The sequence below is a fragment of the Vicugna pacos genome, unplaced genomic scaffold (assembly GCF_048564905.1).
Source record: "Vicugna pacos unplaced genomic scaffold, VicPac4 scaffold_19, whole genome shotgun sequence".
Classification (NCBI taxonomy): domain Eukaryota; kingdom Metazoa; phylum Chordata; class Mammalia; order Artiodactyla; family Camelidae; genus Vicugna; species Vicugna pacos.
In genome coordinates, this window is record NW_027328740.1 from 65,946,301 (window position 1) to 65,972,643 (window position 26,343).

Sequence of the window (26,343 nt, forward strand, 5' to 3'; positions counted from 1 at the left end):
AATTCCTCCACTTGTGTAAGGACATGCACTCACCTGCGAAGGTGAAAGTAGACCGCATCCTGGAGAAACTCGGAAGCTTCCAGGCTCCGCTTCTTGATGCCGAGGACACGGACAGCTTGGAAGCATGCTTCTAACTCAGTCACCGGCATTCTTACACTGCAGGGGAAACGGAGGCCCCCAGTCAAGAGCAGAGATGCTCCAGTCGTGTATCACAGGCTGTGCCTCGGGGACTCAGTGCCCTGCAGCAGCCCGGCCCCAGGCGAGGACCAGCGGCGTGGCCCACCCAAGCAGAGGGGGCACTGTGCTTGAGAAAGCCCATCCCCGATGGGGGCAAGAGGGGCTGGTGGGGTTGAGTGAACCTGTAAATGCCCAAAGAAATATGCCTGCATTCATTCAAGTGATGCAAACAACAGTATCAGGCTATTTAACAAAATTTCAATTGTCAGTGGAAATTTTGCAGTTCCTTTCCGCTTGTCCTCTGCACTCTGAGACTGGCTTAGGCTCTCTTACACCTGCAGCTCTGAAGCAATGTTTGTGAAGTCATTTTACTTTGCTGCAAGTGTCCTCACTCCCCGTTTCACATTTTCTGTCCTCTCTTAACACAGTCGGATATCTTCCTGGATCCTTCCCTGAGTTCCTTGCTCCTCCTCCTCAGATCCTGGGATAAAGGACAAGTGAAGACACATGACCAGAAAGGCACTGTGGACTTCAACGAAGTCCTCAGTGACCCCCTAGGTGAGTGCTGCCCATCCCTTCCCTTCGATTCTCAAGGTTCTGCCCAGGGTGACATCCAGCCCAGAGAGGTGGCCCAGACCAATTAAAACCTATGTGGCTTGGGCGTGGGGACAGGTACAGGAGCTGGTTCCGGAGCCAGGCCCCTCCCCACCTCTGCTCCCCTCTCTCCCGAGGCCCCGCTGCCAAGTACTCAGGATCCGTGATCTTATGTCCTACTCTTCTACTCTACTCCAAACCCTTTTCCTTTTCCTTTTTCCCCTAACTATCCCCAGCTGGAGTGATTTTTCAATCACAGTATCTGAAAATAATTCCTGCAGCCATAAAAGAGGTCTCCAGAAGACAATGCCCATATGCTGGTTCCTGAAGAGAGCCCCTGGCTAGGGGGACCCTCACCAACACTCACGGGGCATCAGACATGTTGCAAGGTCGGCCACACCAACAAGAGTTTGCTGTCACCCCAGGGCCCGCACAGCATCCCTGCTCACAAAAATATAGTTGGCCCACTTATCGGTTATTAAGAAGCAAAAATACAAAATTGCTCATGTTTCTTACTAAAATTATCTATGAAGCTGAAAAGGGAATTGTAATAAAAAAGAACAATTTTGACCCTATGTTTGATCTATTCCTTTGGCTTTAAACGTGTGCCCTGTTTTCTAGGCTCAGACTTGGTAGCTCTGCACCATTTGAAAAAGAAAGTTGCCTTTAGCCTGAAATCTACAGGAAAGCCTATTCTCCCGGCCCTGATCTTTAAAAATGTTAGCTCATCTGCACTTCTGTAGAGATGGCAAGTTGCAAAATAGAGAATAACCTTTGTTTTTTTGGAGGTTTTACAGGGGCACCATGATTTGATCCACATGGACACCTGCAAGAACAGTGGATTCAGAGGACAAACAATTCATGCAGCAAGAAGTATGCAACAACCAACCACAACCCAGACCCTTTTTATTATAAAAGGAGATTGAATTCTGACTTGGGGAAGATGGTTCTCCAGGACATCAGTCTGCCGTCTTCTGGGTCTGCCAGCGTTGCAAATAAAGTCACTATTCCTTGCTCCAACACCTCATCTCCCAGTTTATTGGCCTGTCATGTGGCAAGCAGAACGAGTTTGGACTCGGTAACAAAATGACTGCATTGGAGGTAGTATTCATCCACTGTTTCCTTGTTTCCAATATGTAATATGCACATCATTTATGATCTAGTGCAAATAATTCATCAAAGACAAATACAAAAAGAAAGTATACTCACCTAGCTATCAACACTGAAGTCACAACCTGTCAATTTTATATGCTGTTTAACAACACAATGGAAAAACCTAATATAGGGAGTTAATTCCACAGAAATAAAATTATTTCTACTCCTTCAATACTTTTTCTTTTCTTTTCTATTTTATTCTGTTTTGCCTATTGAAAGGAAAATAAAAGTCAAATCATTTTATTTCACGTATTTTTGTTATAGCTATATTCTTTAAATACTACAAAGATTTAAATTGCAAAAACAAATTGTTCATATATTAGTATAAAGATATATACACAATCAATGGGGATTAGGAAAGGAATGGACATTTACTAAAAGTCCAATGCAATCCAGTCTTTTACAAACATATCCTGGAATACAAGCTCTTTGATCCAGGGGGCCCCACCCCCTTTCTCACTGACGAGTGCCTTAGTAATCAACTACCAAGGCACCATCATACAACCACGCGATAAGTACTTTAGGTATAAATGAGAGAATTAGCTCATTCAATTCTAAAACAAAAACCCTAAAATATAGACTGAACTTATTTACAGATAAAGAAAATTGGAACCCAAAAAAGTAAAGTTACTTCCCCAAGGTCACAAAGCTAATAACTGGTAAAGACAAGATTTGAACTCATCTAAAAACTAAAGTGGAAATCCCATTCAACTGGGGAGGGTCCAGCAGCACAGCCTATCACCCTATATTTGTTCAGATCTAGCCTTAGCCTGAGACAGCACCCCATTCCTATGGAACTTGAGGGAAAACAATAACAATAAGGATTTTATATCCAGTAGTTTGTTAGGTCTCATTTATATAAAGTGTCAGCAGGTCAGAAGAAAAACTCTGGAAAATATGAGTGGGTCCAGAGCTTTTTGCTGATTAGAAACTCAGTCTATCAGTACAGAGTGACCTTCCCATGAGAGGCCACATGAACATAAACTAAAGGCAGCTGAGCCATGAAAACTAACAATACCCTGGAACTCAAGCAAGAAGGATCCCTGCCATCCCCCACCCAGTTGCCTCTTCACCCACGTGGACACGATGGCAGGAGACCCAGGTTGTTGTTCAAGTTACACCATCATGGATTCTCACCCATAAAAAGTTACGACTCTATGCTGTCTTAAGTCCTTTAAAACTCAAATATGATGACACCAATATCTCAGCAGAATATCTATGTCTCCACTTCCTCTCATCTAATAGGAGAATATTTCTATGGACACAAAGCAGAAATCCAATTTAAAAAACCATGCACGAAGCCAGGCGAAATTCTGCTCAAGAGACTTTGCTCTCACGCTCAGTAAATGAAAACTCAGAAAAAGAGTTCCTTCTCCCTCAGCTAATGGGAGGTAGCCTGTGTGTGTGTGCACGTGTGTGTGTGTAAATCAAATACAGTCAAGTCTGAGATGTGTACAGTTTTTTTTATGTCACTGTCATTTCATGGGGATGAGCCAACATTTAAAGTAATTTGAATCTGGTGTTCTGAGAGAGTCTCAGGCACTTGGTGGAGGAGGTGAAAGAGAAGAGTAAAGGAGGAAAGAGGTACATGAAGCAAAGAAGTAAGAATACTGCCAGGGAAAGGCAAGACGTTATTTTTGTTCTTCCTTGCACCACATATAAATTAGGGACTCGCTTTCCCCTGATGACTTACCGAGCACTGAGTTGCAGAAGAAGAGGCGACAACCCATTTCTCACTGAGCTTGTGACTTTACGTGGCATCTTATAGACACAAATCATTTACCCTGATCAAACACTCTAGCAGCAGGCCGTAATTCTCCTGTTTTGAGAGACAGGAGTTCAATCAGGATGTATAACTTGACTAAAGTCACAGGACCAGTAAACTTAAGAGGATGAATTCAAACTCAGATCTGAATGCAGAGTCTGACCCTCCCACTCCCAGGACTGGAAAATCCTTAACACACAGTCTCCCCAGCTCCTCTGCAGTGTTCCTGGCACCAAGCATTTCCCATGGCAATGGTCACCAGTTCTCACAGACACAGCGCTCTGTGCAGCCAATGACCTTGATCAGAACTTGATCATCTACCTGCCACGCCCACCAGGCTTCACCATACAGGCAGGAAAGCTGGCTTTCAATTGCATCCAAAGCCATCCCTGGTCTAACCTGGGCTCTTCTGTGGCTTCTCCAGCCTAAAGGTAGCCATGAAACTCCTCACAGTTTGTACATGAGCCTCACTACCTCTCTCCATTTGTCTCCCAACCTATACTACTTAGCTATGACCATTTTGAGAATCTTGGATACAAATTTTTAAAAGCAAAAAAGAAAGGACTGTGGAACAAGTACTTAATACTTACAATTTTAAATGATAAGTTACAAAGTGAGTATTTACAAACCTAATCTTCCTTTCTAAATGTCAGTTTTAAGCATTTAAAAATATAATAGCAAAAAATTCTCATTTACAAAATTGACAAAAACATAAACAATAATCTGGAATAAATTCAAAAATAATGGCCATGTTCTAAATGGAGAAAATTCAGGATTCTACTGAGGGGTAAAGTAAGAGGTGTGAATGTAGACACATCAACAAATTACATGGAGGAAGGCAGTTTTGTAAAGATGTAAGTTCTCATTAGAATAATTCAAATCTTACTAAAAATTCCCATGAAAACGCCAATCTGATTTTTTTTAACTTGAACAAAATATTTTGGAATCCTTCAGGAATAATAAAGTCATAATACTAGACAAGAAAATTTAGGATGGAAGAAAATAATCAAAAAAAATTCAGACTGCAATTATTAAATAAATTTTTACAATATGTAACATATGGTGCTGGAGTAAGAAAGGCAGATTGACAGAAAGGAACCATGAGCTCAAAAAGAGACTCTAGTGTACATAAGTATTCTGTACAGGTGGGATTTCAAATCAAAGAGAAACGTATGACTTCAATAATTGTCCTGGGACAATCAGAGAATCACCTGGAAAGAATAAATCCTATTCCTGTCATAAGGAGCAGAAGATAAATTACAGACAGTGATGTAAATATTAAAAAGTACTAATAACAGCAAATACAACACTTTGCTCTTATTAACTCAACTTACCCTTACATTAACAAGTACTATTATCATCTCCATGTTAGAGGTTAAAAAAACCTACAGAAGAAATTTATTCCATTATAAGAAAGTATTTCTAAGAATAATGTCAAAGATAAAACCCACAAGGAAGAGATTTACTATCATAAGAATATTTTGAGACACAACCAAAATATAAAACCTCCTGAACAAAATGAAAGGCAAGAAATGACAAGAAAAAGTTCTGTGATACATGTTGGTGAAGACAAGGGGTTAATGTTCATAACATACAGAGACCTGTCACAAAGCAACAAGAAGCTCCCTCACTTAAACGTGTGCAAAGGAAAAAAAGATATCATTAATTTTAAAAAAGTCAAATGGCTAATGAGTAAAAAATGCTCAATACCTCATGGGTCATCAAATGCAAACTAAAACAATGAAAAAGCACTTCTGCTCATCATATTGGCAAATATTTTTAAAAGATATTCTAGCTAGTGTCCATCTGTGGGAGAAGAAACCATGAGCGACATTTTCAGAGGACGACATGTCAATGGATATGTAAACTCTGAAAAACGTACGTACACACTGACACAACACCACTTCTAGGAATCGTTTCCTTTAGGAAAAAAAAATCAGTCCAAAAAGATGCACCTTTCTGGGCATTTACACATCACTGTTTACAATGGTGGGAAGAAAAACAGAAGTGAAATCATATCCAGCAATAGAGAATTGGTTACATAAGTAATTGTACATCTTTTCATTCCCCAATGGAGAAGGAATTTCTAGAGTCACTTGAAAGGAGTCTGTGATGAATGTAAATGTCACATCCAGGGACTAAATTTCCAGAAGTCTTAACTAAAGGAATACACATACAAGATCACAGGAATGTCTGTACAAGAAGGATGCCAGTCAAACATCCTTTCTGACAGTGGAAAATGGAGAAAACTTAAATGTCCACCATCAAGACAATGATGCGGTAAATCACGGCGACCTGCGAGCACTGAGGGAGCCGGCGTTTCACCGTGGTCCAGGGCCTTGTCCACAGCATTCTCTCACCAAAGGTGTCTGTGGACAAGAGACCACAGCCGCACATCAGGAGACCCCTCCACTCTTTCTGAAAGGACCGGGTGAGTCTGGAGTGGTGGGACGTCTATGATATACCCCTGAGTGAATAAAGCGAGCAGCAGAAAAACATATAGTATGGTCTCATTTTTAAATAAAGCATATAAACACACACGTATACATGGAATTCTCATATGTGTGTATATACGTATGTCATAGCATAAAGGTCATGATATATATATACCAAATTTTCAACAGCTTTTACTCTCAGGAAGTAAGGGGAAGGGAGTTAGGGGCCTTCATGTACCACCACAGTTCTCTTTTCTGTATTTCAGTTAAGTATACTTGGAATTTAAAAGTTTATTTAAGTCTGAAGTAAAATGGACGATGTCTCCACAAGACAGAATGCTATACTGGTCATCAAAAATCATGCCAGAGGAGATAGAATATTGTAGAAAAACATACAAAAAGCCGAATGGAAAATGGAGGTGTCCACACAGTAAACAGGCACAGAGTGCTCTCTGGTTTTTTATGACAGAAGTGATACACACTGAAGAAAAGAACAGAAAATAGATGTTAATGTGTTAATTATTATCTTTGAATAGCGGGACCAGGAGAGCAACTTTGCCCCCTTTTTCAGACTTATTATTTTAAATGCACATTCTTTTTCATCTGAAAAAAGCATTTTCAGTTGTGTAGTACCACGCATTGGAGAATAATACATGAATACTTAGAGAAACAAGTAGCTAGGAGACAAGGCAGCAGCGTCACACAATGTAGGACGGGCGATCCTGATTAACACCATGCAGTTACATAAGGACCCACAAAGTGAGAGCACCTGCTGTAACAGGGCGCGGCCCCCTTCTATTTGTCAGCAGTGTCTTCAGAGCTGAGGCAGTTCTGAGCACGGCCAGTGTCAGTGCTGGTGTCTGGATTGATGCTACTGGGCGTGAGGGCATCTGCAAGCCGAGAGGAAGAACAGAAACCATCCTATGCCTTTCCTGTCTGGTTTCTTTGTTACTTTAAAAGAGAGGCATATATAAGATAAACTGTGTATCTTCCCAAATGAAATTTCAGTAATGAAACCGTTTTTAAAGTCTACACAGCTTATATTCTGCCTATAAATGTCTTTTCAACAAAGATCATATTTATTTAATGTTAATTAACTCAGTTAATTAACTCCCTGTTGAAACATTCTAGTAAAGAACATGAAATGAAGTATGTAAAAGAATCACACCTGCAGTGACTAGCTCAGCTGTCTTGACGGCAGTGCATTCAGCCAGCACTATCCCGTGGCCCTGAGCTCCTGATGCTGGTAAGAGAGCACGCTGCCGCCTCAGATGGAGAGAAACTATGAAAGCATTTTTTCAACGCTACAGCAGTGACAAAACATAACTGACAAATCCCAGGCACCTTTGAGGCTCTCATTTTCTGTTTCTGGCCAACCCCCGTCAATGAGCAGAACCACCCCATTCCCGAGCCATGGGACTCACGTGGGAAGCAGTTTTGGGGAAACTTCCAGGTATAGAATGTAGCCAACTATACGTAGAACTCTCACAAAAGAAAAGATGCAATACTCTGATTTTGGAAGACATTCAAAATATTCTTCTAAGCCTAAGTAGCTCAGCCACTTCTTTATTTCACGGCCAGTGAGCATCTCCCACAAACCCTGTTTCCCTGTGTCTGCTGGGAGCCTTAGGCACACTCTTGCTGTCCATCATGTAAGTCACAGGGAAGAGGCGTGTGTCTCACGCCTACAACCGTCATAAAGACTCGCCTCCTAGCTTCACTGTATGAACTTGGTCTCATTTTCTCACCTGTTTATTTGGTATCTGTTCTTCTGTAAGCTGCCTGAAATGTGTTTTGGAACATGTCAGAAGAATCAGTGGGTCGATAAATGGACAGATTGAGAGGTAAGAGATGGGCAGACAGACAGAGAGACTCCAAGAAAAGGGGAACAAAGAAAATTTCCTATGCAAAACCCTCTTCTAGTCAGGGAAGGAAACCACCACGGAGAAGTGTGAAGAGGCAGGTAGCTTAGGACTGTTTCCTGGATTCCATGAAAAGTCACACCAAGAGATGAGAGGGTAGAATTTTAAATAGTAAAAGAAAAAAAGCACACATGCTTGAAAAATATATCTACATTATGTACTTTCTAAAGAAGAGATTCAAATCAGCAGGGCCCAATAACACTATCCTTGGGTATTTACAGAAGTGAGAACCCCATCTCCAAACCACAAGGCATCCCTTCGGAGCACTGAGAGTCTACACGGGGCGGTCATAAAGCCGTCACCGCAAAAGCTATGCGATCCTGCACTTACGAGGAATGAGCAGCTGTGCTCGGGCTGCCCGCGCGCATCATTTACACCCCACAGCACCTCTACGGGTTGGGGACGCCTAGGGAGCCCAGTCTCTGCAGGACAGAAAGCCAGTTCTGGAGAGGCTAAGCCGACCTACCATTTCTCCATCTCACATGACTGGTCACTCCAGAGCAGGACTCGAACTCAGACCCACGTTTGTAACCACGGTACTACCGTGATTTGTGTGCTGTTTGTGTGTATAATACATTTGTTTCTAGCATGAAAGGATATTTAATAAATGATCGGTTGTCTTGTCTATCTCATTAGCTCACAATCAATCTTTATATTGTTGAATTGTACTCTTTTCCCCTGGAGAAAAGAACGGAAAGAGTGGGGTTCAGAATGAGGTGGGGCTCCATTCTTTATCTGGTAACTCATTTCATCCAAGTCCCCAATGAGAGAGAAGGAGCAAATATTGACTTCAACTTTTAAAGAGAGGGCTTCACTGATGGTGACTTACTCAACTCCAAAACCAAGGCTGGGGGCAGGGAACATGCAGCAACAAGAGCAGTATCACTTGTAGGAAGGCGGAAAGAGCTCATGGCAGGGCTCAGGGGGTTAACTTGATTTAATTTCAATCGAAAAAAGAATAACACAATCTAAAAATACTAGCATGCAATGGACTTGCTCTTTCTTGTCATCTAGCATGTTTCTACAGCCCATATGTAACATTATCCTGAACCAGTGAAAGGAAGAATCTACAGGCAGGGAAAATCAATGCCACAGGCAGGCTGAAAACCAGGCTGGAGGAAAGGAAGATAAAGGGCATAGTTAAGAGGAGGGGAAAGGTTGGGAAAAAGACATCATCACAAGGACCCTCAAACATCAATCAACAATCATATTATCATTCATTCGAGAGAGTTACTGAAGTCCTATTTTGTGCAAGATTTTACAGAGGGCCAGGCAAGAGTGCAGCGTTCATCGTGGCAGCAAGTCGCGGGGCTGAAATACACTTCTGATCCTGGTACCTTGCACACTTGTCCTCAGTATAAAGGCAAAGAAAAATAAAGTAAAATAATGCTCTGTAAACTCAAAACATTGTTGAAAAAAATTAAAGAAGACCTAAATACCTGGACAGAGACACCACGCAAATTCATCGATCAGAAGACAGCGCTCTTGGGATGGCAATGCTCCCCAGAGCGATTCATACATAAAACGTGGTTTCTATCACAATCCCAGCAGGCTCCACTGCAGAAACTGTCTAGCTTCTGCTACAATTCATATGGTAATCCGAGGGTTTCAGTAACCAAAATATACTTGAAAAAGAAGAACAAGTTGAGAGGACTTGTAATTCTCAATTTCAAACCTTACAACAGTATCTCCAGGTGAGGTTAGAGGCCATTTTTAAGTTATTATTGTGTTTATCCTTATTTTCTAAATTCTCTACAGTGAATATAACTGTTACAATAAGAACAATAAAAAGTAAGGTATCTTTTAAAACATGCACACCGATTCATTCATTGGGAAAAAATATTTTAACTATAAAGAGATAAACAAATATCTAGTGAAAAAGTACTACTTAAAAACAAGAGTGCATTTACATGTTTCATAAATTAAAAACTGAAAAGCACAAACACATCAAGTTTCTAGGGAGATCGATGCAACATATTAATAGTTATTTTCAAAAATTCTAATGGAACAATGAAAACTCAAGAAAGGGAAAATCGTGATTGACAGCCAAAGGCAAACACATGGAGAGCGAAGGCCTAGAAATCACAGTTCCTTTAACTCTACTACTAACTCAATAGGAGAGGAAAGTCCTCACTGAGGGGACAGTGGAATCCCATGCAAAAGACAGGATGCACTGTACAAACTGCACTAGAATCGCGGGTGATTTTCTCAGAAGAATTCTAAAGTTACAACATTGCTGAAAAACTATGAAAACACTGACAGATTAAAACACACAGTCATATATATTATATAGAAACATATGAAGTCTGCTCATATGTTGCAAAATAATACAAACATATTTGTTCATTTATGGGCACTGATTACTTTATGAAAGTTAGAATATTTCAACTAAAGCAAATAATCAATAATACACTCCTCTTGTCAAATCTAGTTGATAAGTTACTCTGCTATGTAAACATAATGTATCTAAAAGAGAACTGAAAACAAATGTCCACATAAAAACTCCTACAGGATTATTCATGGCGCCATTACTCATCACAGCCAAAAATCAGAAACAACACAAATAACTATCACCTGATGAATGGGTAAACAGTGCGGCCCAGCTATACAGTAGAATATAATTCAGCAATAGCAAAGCATAGAGTACTGACCCAGGCCACAACGTGGACAAACTTTGAACACGTTACTCAGTGTGAAAGAAGTCATTCACAATAGACGGTTCCACTTACATGAAGTGACTCGATTTACATTAAATGTTCAGCACAGGTAAATCCAGAGAGAGAGAAGAGTGGCTCCCTGGGCCTGGGGGAGGATGGGGAAAATGGGAATGACTGCTTGTGCATATGGGGCTTCCTGTTGGGGGATGAAAATGTTCTGAGATTGACTTAGATGCATAATTCTGGGCATAGAGTAAAAAGTGCTGCACATGTTTATGGGTGAATTGTATTAAAACTGTTAAGGAAAAAGAACCTAGGGCCAGTACCTTCAAATAGTAAATGCAAATTGCTAACTTTTAATACAGGAGGAAGAAACTGCCCTCAGCATGAAAGCAGGAGATCAGCAAATGTGAGTTAACTGAAATTAGACAAGAGAAATTCACTTGAAACTGTTGCTGAGTGTTCACGAAATATTCAGAAATAGGAAAATCAGTTTGACATCACCAAGAAGCCTTTGGCTTCAAATGCAGATCAAGGATTTAGCAAGCCCAGCTGCTAGAAATGACCAGAGAAGAAACCTTGTTCTTAAAACAAGCACCAGAGGCAACAAGGAAAAGGTGGTGAGGAAAGCAGGCGGCCGAATATCTGGAACAGTTTGCTACAAATTATTTCTCCACTGAAAATTTAAAAATTAAATGAAAGTGATGAAATACTCTGTTGACCTCACGTGAATGGGCTTCCTTCGGGGCTCAACTGTTCTGTAACCTCGAATGAGAGACTGAGGAAACAGCATGGCTCCTAGGAGTCCCCAAGTGACTGCCCACAAGCACGCTGACCACCATCACATCTGCCAGGGTTGAATTGCAGAGAAGAGACCAACTTCCGAAAGTCACAGGAAATGCTGACAAGGGAAGAAAAGGCTGCTGTCACTCCTGGGACAGAGGCCCTCTGAGCAGAGGCCAGAAGGCTGCAGGTGAACTGGAGTGGCCCTGGGGCAGGAAGGGACCACCAGGGGAGAATATCTCAATTCTCTTCTCTCTCTCCCTTGGGTAGGAAAGATAAAGCCTGCATCGTTCTCACCTGGAACTGTGGGTTCTGGCTGGCAGAAGTTTTACCGACATGTAATGATTACTCAAAACTCTGTGGAAAAAGTCAAGAAATAGAGAGGGAGTAGGGAGCCAACTCCACGAGCCTCTCAAATGCTCCCATATTTATTGTGTATAATCAAAGGAAAAAATCATTAACAGCTACAGTGTTGATAGTAAACAGGAACCTGGGGAAAGAAGGGATCAGACAGAGATTGTAGAATCCAACATGAGTACAAAGGCTTAGTGTATCTTTAGGGAAGTCATGGAGTGAGGAGAGTAAGATATATTCTTTAGATATGTGAATTACACAGCAGACCACCAGACCAGCTAGGTCCTTGTTTTGGGGATAATAGACTATCTAACTGCACACAAGCCCAGCGTTTATAGCTGAGGGCCTAGGTCATTGCTTTGCAATGAGCTGAGTGCTATCTAAAACCTCAACTTTGCAAGCAAAGCATTGTCTCTGCTTTTTAAGGCAAGGAGACAGCAGTGAGGATGCACAGGCGCTTGTTTGCAAAGCAGTTATTAAGCATAATTTTTTCATCTTAAAGTTGACAGGAGGCTGGTGTCTGTTAAAATTTTTTAACCAAATCATGGGCTCCCACATGGAACCATTTTGGAGGACACCCTAGGGTGACAAATCCTGGCTCTAGGCCTTTTCCTGCCAGCTTCAGCCACTCTAGCAGGGTCTAGGCACATCCCTGAATAACGATCATACAGAACCACCCACATTCTTAATTCCTGGTGCTTGAAACTTAATTTTAGCTCTACACAACTTAACGTAGAAACGTTTCAGAAATAAAAGATATTATATTCATTTTATATCTCATCATTTTACTGATTTTTCTGATTGCTCTAAGCTGCTGCTTCTTGGTAAACACTTAATTCTGCAGGTGAATTCAGTACTTTCTTTGGGCATAACTAGCGAGTTTGGTCTCGCTAACTTCTATTGGTCAAATACCGATACACTTAATTGATTTCATTTTTCATCAATTTCATCTGGGAGGAGAGTGAGTGTCACTTTGTTTCTCAGCCCAACCTCAGCTTTTTATCATGAGCAACTCAGGCCTCCGGAAACCAAAAAACCGCATTTGTTTCCCTTCTAAACTTTCAACAAACCCAACAGGATACATCAGCCTTGAGAAAGAATTCAACACAAATGTTAAAACAAAAATCTATAAACCTGAAGCAACTCCATCTCCGAATCATGATACACAATGACATAAGAGTAAGTGTGTCCCGCACAAAGCATGGGTAAGCCTGACCACCTGATTTCTATTCTTCAAAGGAAGGAAGGTTTTCCTAATTTTTATTATCACTCTGTCATTGTTTCTGATTAAGCCAAAAACTAGTTTATGAAATAATTAAGCACTGCAATAACAGATTATTGTTGTATCAATTACAGAATGCATTCAGAGGGGTTAGGAAAACCCACCTCTCTAAAAAATGCAAAATTTCTTCCCCTGTGAAGAACACGTATACAAAATGCAACAGAGAATTAAAACTCTTGTGGAGAGGAGCAAAAGCCACAGAAACAAAGTCATTACTGTGAGTCAATTCAAAATTCACTGGACAATCATGTTCAACGCATTCAATGAAATTTAAAGGCACACTGCCAACCATTCACTTAATGATCTGCAGGCTAGAGGAAGAATTTCCCTCTTTAACAGACAACAGTAACCAATAGGGTGCCCCACCAAACAAGGACAAAAGAACAATCAGGTTTTTAACAGTTCTGATAAATCAGCATGTTCTAAAGATCAAAATCCAGAAATTTTAAACATTCATTCACACCACAATGAAACAAGCACTGAAAAAAAAAACAAAAAACCCAAAGAAACTAAGCACATAAATCATGTACCTGGATCAATGAGAACTTCGTGTACCGCTGGAAGAAAGAACAGGCTATAGCCTTTTACTTGAAAAATAAAACTACTTTTAAAGATAACTGCTAAAACACATTTCATCATTCATGTTGCCTTGAAAAATCTGAGGCACTTGTATCTGATCAGAAAAGCAATTCTGAGTAATAGCAGGTTACAACTCAGTGCCAGTTTGCTTTAGAAGAAAAGAGAAAAGTTACTGTTTCTCATATTATGCATGAAGTTTGAAGAGCCTCCCTGCCTCTTTCTCCTCCCGTTTTCTTAGCTCATGGTTCCCAACCCTTCTGAAACAAGTATGAGAACGACTTATTTCCACCAATATGCCAAATGACTAAAGAATATCAAGTATTTTGTGTAAATATAAGCCTACAGCTTAAACTAGAGGAGAAATATATCAGAAGTCTATATGGAACTTATTTCTACCTTCCTGAAATCACACACACAGTTATTCACACAGACACAGACATATTCCCCCTGGATTACTGGGCACTTCACAAGCTTAGGACTTACAACTTCTAGAAGATAATTTTGTAGTTTGTTTAAAATACAAAACTGTCAGCTTTTGAAAGCCTTGATCATCTGCTAAACCATCCAAATATCAAAGAGACCCAATTAGCCTTCTCTGTAGAATGTAATTCCCCTTGATGGCAAAACAGACCCTAAGAAGTACTGGATCCAAGTCTCGTGTTTATCACTAGCTATGATCATCTTTAAGCACATTAACAGATTCAGAAATGTATGTCCAAACAACATATATTCTTATTGATATAGTATACGTGTTCAATTGCCTATACAGAGACTAGGTCCCATGATGGTGTTTAAGAGCTATTTTGTGTATTGCAATATTTATTTTTAAGTGCAGACAAGGAGGGTGGGTGTTACTCACTTGTAGACCACCTGCTTAGTATTCACAATGTCCAGGCTTCAGTCCCCAGTACCTCCAAAAAAATAAATAGAAATAAGGTCATATTTAAAAATAAGAATATAATTATTAAAAAATAGACTAAAAACCACTGCAATCGAGGAGCCGTAATTACAATAAAAAAACAAGTGTTTCTATCAAATATTGACTATATGCCAATCACAGAGACAATCACAAATCACACCTGATAACCATCACGTGTGATTCTCAGCAACCCTACTAAGTAGACACGGATGAGAAACCCGGCTCTGCGGATGAGGAGACGGAGCTCGGAGGAGCCGGGGACGCTGACCGCCCTGCTCCCCGTGACACCACGTCACCCCAGGGCAAGCGCTGACAGAGCTGCACTTAGGGGACACCCAGCTGCATGGAACCTTGGGGAACTGGGGAGTCCCAGAAAACACTCAAAAGTGTTCAGTGAAAAACCAGCTCAAATATATTACTCTGTGCCACATCCTTTAAAGAGGGAACATGACTGAGACCTTTTTGATGCCTCCATGTCCTTTCTGCCATCATCAGTTACTTGCCCTCACAGCACGACCAGTGATGAACTGGATCCCATATGAAGTGCACTCAGATGGCAGAGCTATTAAAGCAGTTTTATAAAGTTTGTAAGATTTTGTATATGCCTCACACAGGCGGTCATCCATCACATCTGCCCGGTGTGGATGTACCACCTGAAATCACTCCTTTCTGCTTTTTAAAATCCCTTCATCTAATACAGACTTTTCAACAGCAAAGAAGCAGCTAAACCACAGACAGTCGACAGCTTTTCACCAAATTATTCGAGCAACCCATCGGACTACCTGGAAGCCCCTTACTTCTATTAAACCCACTTCCAGGTACTTCATCATTTTCTGATTGCTGGACTTGGACTCTGACTGGCCTACTCAGAGAGCTCCCAGCCTCATATCCGGGGGTGGGAGATGACCGTGTTCTTGCGGGAAATCAGTGAGGAAGGCGGACATCCTCCAGTCAGGTCTGCACGGCTAGAAGTACCACAACGTGCTAAGAAATTACACCGTCATTACTCCTGGGCTCCCATGGACTGGTTTCACATTAACCAAACTCATGAGACATTGATGCAAGAAAACCAGAAACTTAATGTAACAGAAGACGTGAAACTTATGAACCAGACTGCGATATCAGAGTTCAACCATGAGTACAGTTTCTCCTCAACGGCCAAATCCCGGGCATTCACATGGCAAGCGTGGACAGAAGCAGAGCAGGAAGGGTTTCTAGATTAACTCAATGGACTAAATTTCTGTTATACAAACATATCTACTGCCTGGAAAACAATTAACGCCAATCACGGTGCACTCTTCATGGACAGTGGCCGAGACACGACTTTGAGCACCTGTGTAACTCTCCCTTCTCTGTCCTTTCTGGGCTAACTGATGCACAGACGTACAGAAATCCCGGGATGCAGATACATCTAAAAACCCAAAGCCCATCTCTGGGAGCCTCAAAACCAGACAGCCAGGGTTTAAATACCAGCTCTGCCACTTACTAACTCTGTGACCTTGGCCAACTTACTTACCCTCTGTGTGCCTCAATTTCCACACTGTAAACCTGGGATAACAATCAAACCGTCCTTACTCGCTTGTTGAGAAGATTGAACGATTCATTTCTGTAAAACCCTCAGAAAAGAATGTAGCACATTTTTGGTTCTCAACAAATGTCAACTTAAAAATACAGTGGTTTACAAGTCTCCTTTCTAATCGTCTTCTGTGTTTCCTGGCTAGACTAAGTCCCAAAGGAAATCCTTATTTCTCCTTTTATAAACACTTAGGGTGCACCCTTCTGTTCCATCCCACCACCTGTTTAAACTGAAGGAGGAGATGCCTCTTCCCACTCCTCTGGGCCATAGAGTATTTCTCCCTTCATACCCCTGACCTCTGGCCCACAGCTAGACCTCGTCACACTAACAGAGTGATGTGTGAGTCTGGGGAGACAAGCAGGGCATGTGAAAACCTTCCTTTCCCTCCAGTGTTGACCACCTTTTGGAAGCACCCTGGATGCTCAGCTCCATGGCAGGACAGCCCTGTGTATGAAGGGGCAGGTCCTCTCAAGGGAAGGCTCGCTGTGGCCTAGAGATAGCTGGGACAGGGTGAGTCTCTAATTCTGCTACACAGTATCATGACACGCATTATCCCACAGCCCTGAAGTTCATGGAGAATGTGGCTTCGTCAGTAACAAAGAAAACATTTATCTCCTGCCTTGTCTTTTGTGTCATCTCTCAGTTGGCTGCTGGAGACAACATGTGTATAACTTTTGGATCCCCTGAGGCCCCAACATATATAAAGCAACAAAAAATTCTGTGGCTTAACGTTGGTTCATGGCGACTGTGTAACAGTTCTGACTCTGGTGATGCTAAATTATAGGTATAGGAATTATGGAACCTCCTCAAATATCTTTCATCATAAAACCAGCTTTTCTTATTTTCCTGTTTCTTAGTTGTTGCCAACGACTCTCAAATGATGGCTTCACACAAAACAGCAGCTAAAGTTTAAGAGCCCTCTTGACAAACCCACTGTGGTAAACACTTTACATAATTACTAATTCTCACAATTGTACAAAGCAGATACAACCATCCCCAAATCACAGGCGAGGGAAAAACTCAGAAGAAACTGGCTCAGGCTCACGTGGCTCAGTGGCAGCGCGTGCACGCAAACCCAAGTCAAAGCACTTCACCCCTTCGTATATGTACCAAATCCCCTACCACCAAATAACACACAGCGGCAGGGTCAATACTCAGTGAACTCAACACACTTTTTACCTTTAAGTTGCTCCAGAGGCCGCTTCTAGCTGTTTTATAAAATCCCGGCTCACTAGTTTCTAACACTGGAAGAAAAGTCCGATTTTGCCATTCTTTGCACAGCAAGTCTAAAATGTTCACAGCGAGATGACAGAATAAAACTAAGATATAAGCAGAATAATTTTTCCAGGTAGACAGACATAATGGACATTGGGCTATTCTGAAGCATTAAGGAAATAAATCAAAATAAAATAACGTTTAAGCCTTCTTTTACAAACAGGAAAATTAAGACTGTAAGAAGGTGCAATAGCGCCACCTATCGCTAAAAAGACCTTCCAGGTTGCCTGTAAAGGTGCAACACAAAAATTGCCTGTAGGGTGAGAATCAGGTAACTAAAAGCTTATTTAGCACACAATAGACTTTGCTTCGGGGGGAAGGGAGGGGTATTCAGTATTTAATATGATATTGCTAATACTCCTGAATATAAACAAAAGACATAGGCTCATGGAAACTCATCTTAGAAGAGAAAAGAATTCAGTCCAGATACTTAATTTAGCAGGAGAGGAGACTGAGATCTTGGATCTTTCCTCCTGATAATCAGCAGCAAAGCTCTCCTAGGCCTCATGTTTTGCACTGTAGAAAAAACCAACAGATCTGTACTACGCCTATATTCATAAAAGTCAAGTCTGTATTTTTCCAACAGTAGGTAATCTAAGTATCTTGCAAAATATTTCTCAAAGAGCCAGGAATAACACGTTTGTTGAAATACAAAAACATTTATTTACATATTAAAACAGCATGAGCTTTATCCTCTCTATTAAAAAAGTGACATGTCAAATAAAAATTTTATATTTTAAAACCTGTTAAGAGTGCAGAAAAAAATCAAAATTTTCTTTAATCACTAAATAGAGAAGCTTATTCCCTGAAAGTGATCAATGTGGATTTTTCTAAACTTAACGGTTCTGGTCAGAATCCCACGAATTTAAAAGTCTGAGTGGATGGTTACACGGCAACATGAATTCTGAGTTGTAACAATACACATTCTGTGTAAATAATCTTCAAGGTCGTCTGCTTAAGGCAATTTAACTAGTCCCTGTCTCACTAGAATGATACAGATTTCATTAAAACTTCATACTGCACTAAAAAAAAACTGTATCCTTGATACTTTAAGCCATATTCACATATATCATATATATACATATTGAATAGCATCAGAAACAAGCCAATCTTTTTAGTATTCAGAGTTGATCCTTCTAAAGTATCGGTCATTGTGACAGCACATTTTTATTAAGCACCTTTACGGTGCTTTGTATTCAAGGCGTCTAACTCTCACAGTCAAAGTAAACGATATTACTCAAATTTCATAAAAGACGAAATGTACTTAAGCCATGAAAACAACTAACATATTCATCATCAGGAAAGAAAAGAGTAAGGATTTTATTTACAATACTCACTGACAATCTTTCCTTCCATATTAAGACTACATAAAACCATTTCAGTCTTTGTAAATTTTTCAGTCAATAAGCACCACTAGAGAAAGACAAGTAACATCATTAGCAAAGGTTCGACTTTCAAAGCCAACTTCTCCTTTGCACAATAATTATTTTAAAGGTTTTGTTTCTAGTGCTTACAAAGCACTAAAATAAAAAAAAAATTACCTTTTTAAGTCATTACCTGAGAATAAAACATTTGTGAAATGCACAATTTTAATTTATGCCACTCTATCTCACATTCTCACTGGTGTCTCTCCTTTGAAGGCCTCATCAGGCTGAGATCGCTAAAATCGGTCATTTATGGACTCACAGGAGTTCGGGTAACCACTCAACGGGAGGCTAATTAGAGGAGAAATTGAGAATGCATCCTGTGCAGCCTGGATTCCAGCACCGAGCTAGCCACCGCCAGCTGCGTGTGATTTGGGACAAGCTGGCCCATCTCTCAATCCCTCAGCTGCAAAAAAGGAGACACTTATACCTACACTCAAACACCTGCTATGAAGGAAAACATGAGGAAATCATTTTAGCCTTAGGTAGGTGTCTACTCAGAGTGAGTTTGGTCATTATGATGATGAGGATGGCTGTTAATAAATTAAGCTAGACCAAAAAGTAGAAATCCCCATAAAGGAGAAACATTTTAAGTCAGTTAGCATTTCCTTTTGGGTGGATTGCAGAATATTCTATGGATTTTTTCAATAAACTAAGTTTTGTCCATTAATTATAGATTTACTGGTTCATGGACAAGTCTCCAGATAAAGAATTAGAGGCCTCTGGCCTCTGAATACGAAGAAAGTAAATTTTTAAAAAAAAATCAGGTTGGAGATTATACCTCATTTGGGAGAGTATGTGCTTAGCAAGAATGAGGCCCTCAATTCAGTCCCCATTAACTCCATTTAAAAACTTTGTTTTTAAGAAATGGAGAATTAAAGCAAAAAGATGGAGGAATACAGAATTTTTTTACAGACTCATCTCAGATTTAAGATGAGGAAGAAACCATCCATTTCTCAGAGGAAATCTTAAGAACTATGTAAACTGAATCTGAGATGTCTAGTCTTCTAACATTATTCATGAATTCATATTACCAAGTCTTAAAACTACCTGATAATCCACAGTGGTGATACTGATCATAACAGGTGCCAACGTGGATCGAGCTCCGGGTAGGACTGCTCTGTTCTGACATCTCTGCCCCTGAGGCCTCACCAGGCTGAGAGCACGAAATTCGGTCATTCATGGGCATCTCGTGTTAGGCCTCCATTGTGCTTCTCACTCCCCCCTCACCATCTGAGAGAAGCACTTTTATCATCTTCTCCACCCGCAGATAAGGCCACTGAGGCATAGAGACTAAACCCGTTCCATGTCACATTGTTATTAAAGGATGTCTGTATTTCTGCTGTTTTGCTTTTGACAAAGGTATCTGAGATATCAATTCGAGACTGTTAAATAATCAAGTCTGTCTGGTCTTCACCTCAAAGAGCAGATACTTTAAATTCCTGATGTAGGATGAGGCTGCCGCCACAAACTGACTCAGCTTGAAATTAATATCCAAAATGAAGCAGCGGATACACATAAATATTCACGACTGTTAACTCCGCTCACCAGTCTGGGACCTTCACTGCATGAACAGGGGTGAAATCCCCACCCGTGTCAGGGAGGGAAGCACAGATTTTCAAGGTCTCACCCAGGCTTCACGGGCTGTTTCCCCCAACAGACTGTCCTCAAAGATTAAAAAGCTCTCAAGATTTTTACACCATACAAGCCCGAAAGACATATCTGCACATGGAGCACTTTCTCAGGCTTAAACTTTTTTTGCCTACACTCAGCAAGGGGGAAAAAAGAAACATGACTCTGCAAAGTCTCTGAGCCTCACCACTCACAGGAGTAGAACGGCCACAGCAGAAGATGACCCTTCACATTGCAGGATGAGAACAAAATAAAGCCGCCCCAACAACAGGCACTCCCAGAGACAGCGCTCAGCTGCCTTCTGTGCACTCACGGTTGTGCAGCCCTCACCACCATCTATTTCCAGAACACTTCATCACCCCAAAAGAATCCCCCTGTCACTAGCAGTCACTCCCTAATCCCCCTCCACCCAGCCCATTCCATCCATCACCTGCTCTCTGTTTCTGCACGTGCCTTTTCTGGGCATTTCAGATCACTGAAATCAACAATATGTGGCCGTTTGTGTCTGGTTCCTTTCACTTAACATGCTGCTATCAAGACTCGTCCATGTTGAAGTGGTATCAGCATCTCTGTCTTTTTTTTTTTTGAAAACGTTAAAGTTTATTTGAAGGTGGTAAGTACTATCAAAAAGAGTAGAGTGGAGTATAAGGGATTGGGTTTCAAAGGGAAAAGGGCGGGTTGAACAGTCAGGGTGGACTTCCCAGAGCAGGAGGCCTTTTTCATCTTCGCTTTTATTATTTTTTTTAATTCACTCTTACGTCTGAATAATGTTCCACTACATAGAGATACTACATTCTCTTCATCCATTCAGCAGCTATGTATGTTCCAGGTCCAGAAGAATGAGTGTAAGAGGTGACTGGCACGGATGGCACTTAAACAAAGGGAAAGATGTGCTTTAAAAAAAAAAAGGCAACCAATAGAGGCACAAGGAAATTCACTGCGTTTCTGAGCAAAGTGCTTGCTTGCTTCAGCAGGTCTACCGTGCAGGGCTGGGGCGGATATTGGAAGGGATCACTGTGAGGGAGTCACCTGAGAAGACTCCCCACTTCAAGCAGTTCAGACAATTCTCCCTTATTCTGTATTGTTAGAGCCATTTTTCTAGGTTTCTCTTATTTCAAGCAATAGTACTTTAAGTACACATCTGATCATCTGCATCAGACCACCTTACCTCCAAGACACAGAAAACAATTCACTGACCGCAGCAGCTCCAGGACATAACGGTGATGGATCAGGGAGTCCTGCAGCATCCCAGCCTGCAGGTACAAACCCCAGATGTGCCCTGTTGATGTCCAGAAAGTAAAATGCATGGAAATATCTCACTGCTGGTGCATGACTTCTGCCCCCAAATTGCCCCAAAATCATACTGACAAAGCACTACTCAACCCACTCACTACAAAAAATAAAAAAAGCGAAGAAGGCAAATTTAGGTTCTTCCATTGAAAACCAGCAACCGTCACTGCCAGTATCTGTGGTGTAATGGTCCTGACTTCAAAAACCACTGCGCAGTTACTTTACAAACATGAAAGGCATATATGTATTCCACGTAGATGTTATTAGAGAAGGATTTTTCTTTTCAAAATTTCCAGTTGCAACATTAGCACAAGAAACTTTATGTTTCAGCTTTAAAAGAAAATCAATTATCTTCCACTTTCTTAATGTTGATCCTATTATTATTTTATAAAGGGAGCTATGCTGCAGATTATAAACCAGCTGTTTCGCTTCTGCAAATAATAGCTTTATGACTTCACTATTTCAGAGAAAACTTTAGCGATTCTTTGAGAGGTGGGGCCTGGTGCGCCCACTAACAGCTCTTTAAATACTGACAAGTATGTGCTATTAAGTAATGCAAAGGCTCTAACTGCACATTAACTCAGAAACCAAAGAAACTACACCAAAACCTTACTTTATCATTTTTAAATATTCCGATTCTTTTGAATATTATATTTCTTAAAAGATATGATTTCTTTTTGAGAAAAACCACAGCTGTATTAAATTTCCTCTCACCAAGAAAGCAATTTTTATCAAGAATAAAAACCCCTATGGAAATCCAAAACACGGGACGTTTCTAGCTAAGTGAACATGCAGATCTGAACACAAACTTATGTCCTATCTGATCTCACTCGAACGAGTGCAACAAAATCCTGGGCTACCCTGGAACTTAGCTCTTCTGTTCCATATGTTGGTTGAGCTAAGATCATCACACAAGGCAGGGAAGGAGAGAAGAAAGTCCACCTGGCGGCCTCCATCTGTTTTCTTCCAGCCACAAGGTATAGCTAGAGCGGCCCCGCTAACAAGCCCGCCCCATAAGGAAATCCGGCATCCACACTGCCCCTGCCGTCCCCAAGCAGCCCAGACACACCTCTCCCACTGGTCACCTCCCAGCCTGAGAATGGTCTTCTAATGACCCCGCCAGTTGGTGGCACCCTCCTCCTCTTCCCCGCTACACAAACACACACACACACACACACACACACAGAGCCAGGGCAGCCTTCCCAAAGCACAAAATTGATTACATCACCCCCACTTCAAACCCTTCAGAGTCTCCCTGGTGGAATTCTATCCCCACCCCAGACCCTGCTTGCCCAGCCTCACCTCAGTACCCAGGTCCCCAGTGACCTCAGGGGCCCCCTAACCTGCTCCTAATTCCCACTTGCCTCCAGGCTCATTTTGACTGTTTCTCAAGGAAGCCTTCCCTCCCTCCAACCTCCCCACTTTGTTCTTCTGTTCCTAGAACATTCTAGGCTAAGTCAACTTCTGACACTGCTAAGCTCCCAAGAAGCTAATGCATTTTGCTTACTAATGTGGGTCCACCCTCTCTACACTAGACACTCAGAAGTGCACGTGTTATAAATAAATGAATGACGGGGTGGGTCTCAAAGGGAGAGACATACCTGCTTTCGCCCGTCCCGGCCCTTCTTTCTGTAGAATATCAGAAGCAAAACCAGAAGTACCTTTCCTGAGGGTCACTTCCTGCTGACAGCCTTCACTGCCTCCTGTGTCAATTTTAGTAAAACCCAAGCTCCTCCAAAGCCCTCCTCCCAGACCCTTTCCAGTGTCCTCCCCAGCAGGGCACCCTCCACCCTGGACCACAGAGGGCAGTCTCCACGAGTCCCCAACCACAAGCCTCCAGGCCTCTGCCTGGGCTGCACTTGCCACATGAGCCACTTTCTTGACTCCTTCTCCTGGCTGACTCTTAGTCTGTCCTCAGAACTGAATGTAGAGCCCATTTCTTCCAGGAAGTCCTCTCTGATAATACCCTTTAGCTCTTGGCTGGGCTTCTTCTACAGCAGCACTGCATGGCAACCAACTGGTGTTTGTCCACCCACTCCTTTGAGACCATGACATCTTGGAGGCCACGTGGGAAAAAGGAGTGAGATGACAAGAGGGGTGGGAAGAGCAAAAAGCAAAATCAGAGCCCAAGTCCCAAATTTAAGGATCCTTTCTCAGAAAAAAAGAATAAAATGTTTCATACATGTGTCATCTGGCTACGATTTTTGTGGCTCATGGAAAGCAAGAGCTTGGTGTTTTAGTCCAAGAACCAAGTTACATGCAAAGAAATGTATATATTCTTATATAAAGCAAGCCAGAGCTGCTCAACAACAGTATGCTGTTAAATTCCAAAGGAACTTTGATAAAGGCAATCTCTCTCTCTCCGTTTGTTTTTTTTTTTTTTTTTGGAATCATATAGTTTCAGAAGTATTTGTGTAACTAAGTGATTGCTACAGCCCATGACTCTGCACTGCAGTGTTTGGGGCTGAGGAAGCCCAGATTACATGCACTGTGTAAATGCAATCACACCAACACACTGACAGGGGCCCTAGTGTCTGAGCTGAATTTTCAAAGCAGACAACCTTACAATAGAACACATTTCTAAGTAGAAAGTAAGAAATGCAATGTTCTGTACTCAATTTCATACGTTATATGGGCTATTAACCAACAATGCATCTTTTCTAATGAAACCCAAAAATAAATTGCCAACGTCGATTTTCTCCATCTGATCGTTTTATGTTAACATTTGCTATCAAACCCTCACTCCATACGAAAACCTCAGGCCTAAGCTGCAGCAGAGTTACATCCCGCGGAAGACAGCCTATCAAGGGAGAACTGGAGAGTTTCCCTTCAGAAGCTGCTAAGTCTGGTTTTGCACCTGTACGTCATTTGCAACCACGTCATCGTCAAAGGAGTAAAACCTTACATCTGTAGGGTGTAAAGCACTGCGGTGCTTCCAAACCGTCAAAGAACGCTGAGCTTTGTGAAATACTCCTGAGGCACTTAAATCGTACTTTTTCTGAAAGGCTCCGAAACTGACTCACTTCACCATTCCAGTTACAACAGGACTTAGTAGAGAGAACATGCCCTTGAAGTCTGACAAGGCCCTGCTTGAATCCTGCTACAGCATTTACTAGCCGCTAAATGGACCAATTCCTTAAACCCTCTGAGAAGGCTTCCCAATCTGCAAAACGGGGCTGCCACCGCACACCTGGGAGGCATGGATGTGAATGCAACTCGAAAGTAGGGCGGCCGCCTGGTACCTGACACGGGGCCTGGCTAGTTTCCCTCCGCTGCCCTTATCTCCCTTTAAACTTGCACTGTTCCCCCTGGTAAGGGTCAAGCCCCCGCAAGAGACTGCCCGATTCTTCTGTGTATCCCCGGATACATGACTTACCCTTAGGAGGCCAGAAAAACTGCCTCCTCCCCAGTTACTATCAATATTCTTTAGAGTCTGGGTTGTTTTAACTCTATTATACAGGGAGACTATTCTAGAACAGTCCAAGCACCATTCTCCACGTTGGCTCCCCTCCCAGCACCCATCCCTTTTCATCTCAGATCCTGTATGATTGCCTTCTGCTCATGGGAAATCGAGTCCGGTAGGGTGGGGACTCCCTAGGCCTCCCTCCCTCCCTCAAAAGTAAGTGTGACTACCTTCTCCCCACTCCCCACTCCAAGTCCAGCTTCTGAGTAGTCTACCCTCCCGTATCCTGCAGACTCTGCAACGTCCCAAGACACACACGTGGCCACGAACCTCCCTTCAGATTTCTTCCTGGCTGGCCCTGCCCACCACCCGGCCCCTTAAGGATAAATGGCATTGCTCTGAAAATGGCAAACGCCACTGACTGACACACCAAAGCTGCATGGTCTGGACTTTCCTCCAACCGAAACACAGCCCTGCCCTCCCTCACCCTCAATCTGCACCTCTGGAGAAGTGCTAACCCACATGTAAGGCTGTGAACACCAGCTAAGAAGGACGAATCCCAACGTGTATCTCTATTCCGGCACCTTCACCTTATCCCCAGGCTCATAGACCCGAGTGCCTCTTTGAAGTCCTAACTTGGATGACAAATGGCATCTAAAAAATGCCTCATGTCCACCATTTACTCTGGAATTCGATTCCTGGCAGGTATCTCCCAGGCTTCCCATTTTAGTAACAGCCCCAGCACACATCTAGGTGTTTGAGGTCACATTAAATTTCCCCTGTTCCCTCCCCCCGGCCCTGCCCTGGAATCAGTCTTGTTATTTCCGTCGCTAAGCCCATCTCAAGTCTGGTTCTGCAGGGACCACAGCCAGAACCCCACAAGCTCACAGCAGTATGCAGTGAGTCACAGTCCTCTGAAGGGTGCTCCCTGGAGGGGGAGGCATCTCCTGGCACGGGTCACCTCAGAAGGCACTGGATTCTCACAAAGGAGGCCCAGGAGAAGGGACCCAAGGTTTGTCCGTGGTCTGAGCTTTGAAGGGCCCGAGGTCTTGGGGAGCTCCTAGTGAGCAGACACACCTGCCAGTGAGCAAAAGAGGATGGAGGAACCCAAGCAAGGATGT

At 42.1% G+C, this 26,343-nt stretch overlaps 1 long non-coding RNA gene across 1 annotated transcript; it reads right to left on the reverse strand.

Annotated features, from left to right (window-relative positions):
• Positions 1-477: 477 nt before the first annotated feature.
• Positions 478-3,741, reverse strand: LOC140693186 (uncharacterized). Its single transcript, XR_012068900.1, has 3 exons — positions 3,620-3,741; positions 1,706-1,930; positions 478-658 (listed from the first exon to the last, which is right to left on the reverse strand). It is a non-coding gene; the product is annotated as an uncharacterized lncRNA (long non-coding RNA).
• Positions 3,742-26,343: the final 22,602 nt, after the last annotated feature.